The sequence below is a fragment of the Belonocnema kinseyi genome, chromosome 3 (genome assembly GCF_010883055.1).
Source record: "Belonocnema kinseyi isolate 2016_QV_RU_SX_M_011 chromosome 3, B_treatae_v1, whole genome shotgun sequence".
Classification (NCBI taxonomy): Eukaryota; Metazoa; Arthropoda; class Insecta; order Hymenoptera; family Cynipidae; genus Belonocnema; species Belonocnema kinseyi.
Genome location: NC_046659.1, coordinates 154,017,288 through 154,019,732, shown reverse-complemented (window position 1 = coordinate 154,019,732; position 2,445 = coordinate 154,017,288). Strand labels below are relative to the sequence as shown.

The 2,445-nt window shown below is 26.8% G+C and overlaps 1 protein-coding gene across 2 annotated transcripts in view; it reads left to right on the top strand.

Annotated features, from left to right (window-relative positions):
- The window catches only part of LOC117169702, a 34,958-nt gene that overhangs the window by 28,814 nt on the left and 3,699 nt on the right, over positions 1-2,445 (top strand). The gene's annotated exons all lie outside the window — the stretch shown is intronic.

Sequence of the window (2,445 nt, the reverse complement as noted above, 5' to 3'; positions counted from 1 at the left end):
CCCCCCCCCCGCCCCCGTCAACAAACAGTAAAAATATTTCAGCCCCCCAGCCCCTCGCTCTCACTGTATACGTAATTTATTTTTCCTGATCATTAACATTTAAATACCAGCATTTTAATCTTGAAATATTTTTAGGATCCTATTGTTTTTATTATTTTACCTTATGCCATAATTTATATATTTTACTTTATTGTTTTAATCTTATTGTTTTTGAAATTTTATTTATTTTAAACAAAAAGATTACTTTTCTGCCATATCAGTGAATTTTTAAAAAACGAATTTTCAACAAATATAGATTTTTCAGTCGTGAAAGAATATCTATATGTCTATATCTATACTTAAATTGTTGAATCTTCAAGCAAAGACGAATTTCCTGTAGAAAGATCGAATTTTCAGCTGTAAACAAAATAATTTTCGACAAAATAGTTCAATTTTCACCAAACGGAAAAACTTCTTAAAAAAAAAAAATGTTAACAAAGTAGTTTATTTTCTACCCAAGCAGTTGAATTTTGAATTAAAAAAGATCAATTTTCAACAGAATAGTTCAACTTCGAACCAAAGAGATGGATTGTTATAAGTTTTCGTCAACATTTTATTTCTTAACAAAGTTGTTCAAACAAAATAGTTGAATTCTCAAGCGAAGAATATTAATTTTCAGCCAAACCGATACATTTTTTAATAGAAAAGACAAATTTTCAAAAAATATATTTGAATTTTTATACAAAAAAGATTTTAATTTGACTTTTAAAAATTAAAATATAAGTTAAACAAGAAGTCAATTTCCTACGAAGAGATTTGAAACATTAGAATTTTCGACTGAAAAGAATGAATTTTTAATAACAATGTTGAATTTTCAACCAAACAGTTGCGTCGTTAATTAAGAAAGATGACATTTCTACTCAAAACCATTAATTTTTAAATATGGAAGATAATTTTTTTTAAAAAGTTGAATTTTTACCAGTTCCAATTTACAACCAAAAAGGATTACTTTTTAACAAACAGGTTGAGTTTTCAACCAATACAATTGCATTTTTATCTGAGAAAGATGCAGTTTCTACTAAAATTGATGAAATTTCAAATCAAAAAGACAAGTTAAAAAAAATTTGACTTTTTATCTGAAAATTTTTTATTTAACGTCTCAACATCAAAATATGAATTTCAAACAAGTAAATTATCTATAAAAAAGTTGATTTTTTAACAAAACATTTGAATTTTCGACAAAAAGTATGACTTTAACAACATTGTTGAATTTTCAATCAAACAGTTGCGTTTTTAACCAAGAAAGATGACATTTCTACTCAAAAACATGCTTTTTTAAATATTGAAGATAAATTTTTTTTAAATTTGAATATTAAATTTAAACAAGTAAATTTTAAACTTGACTTTCAAAAAAAAAAAAAATTCAATTTCTAACCAAAAAGATTCCAACCAAACAATTGCATTTTTGTCTCAGAAAGATGCAGTTTCTACTAAATTAAATGAATTTTCAAGTTAAAAAGACCATTTTTCAAACAACTGTTGAATTCTGATCCAAAAACGATTTTATTTCACTTACCAAACACCGAAATATTAATTTTAAATAAGATAATTTTCTACAAAATAGTTGATTAAAAAAACGATTTTATATTTTTCCCTGGCCATTAATAATTAAATACGGAAAGAAACAATTTCAAATTAAAATTGAAAAAATACAAATTTATTCAGCTTGAAAGTTATTAAAGGTTATACAAATGCCCTGACTTTTGTAAGGTTTTTTCATCTCTGCCTTTCCGATAATCTGGAAATTATTTATGAAATAAACTTTTTTGATTGCCTGCAAAAAGGGTTAGTTCCGGGAGATTAGTTACTATGTTTATTTGCAAGTCCAAAGTTTTCGGCCAAAAATATTGTGTAGTTTGGAAGTAACGCACAGGAGAATTGTAACATACATAACCTCCAAATGTACACACGTTGTTAGCAATATCAAAATTTTTTTTGAAAAAAAACACAAATAAAGTGTGCGGGGACGTCCGTTAGCATGTTCGCTATCGTTTCCCAAATTTTTAAGACAAAATATTGATTATTCTAGAAAAAAAGCCGTCGGAACCTAAAACTGGTAAAATCGATACTAATTCCTAAGCACTATGCAAATTAATCAGATTTTGCTAAATTAAAAATTTTTTTGAATTAAACCAAAAAAAGTATGTGGGGACGTCCGTCAGCATGGTCGCTATCATGTCCCACATTTTGAAGACAAAATATTGATTATTAAAGAAAAAAGCCGTCGGAACCTAAAACTGGTAAAATCGACAATTTTCTAAGTATCACATGCCCTTAAGGGCATGTGACACAGCTAAATACCTGTATTACCGACCTCACTTTTTCGGTTCACTGAATGTTTTTTTGAACCTAAGAACTTTTTTTGTAAATAAAATATCGAGCTGAAACTTTGGGAAATGTATTAGA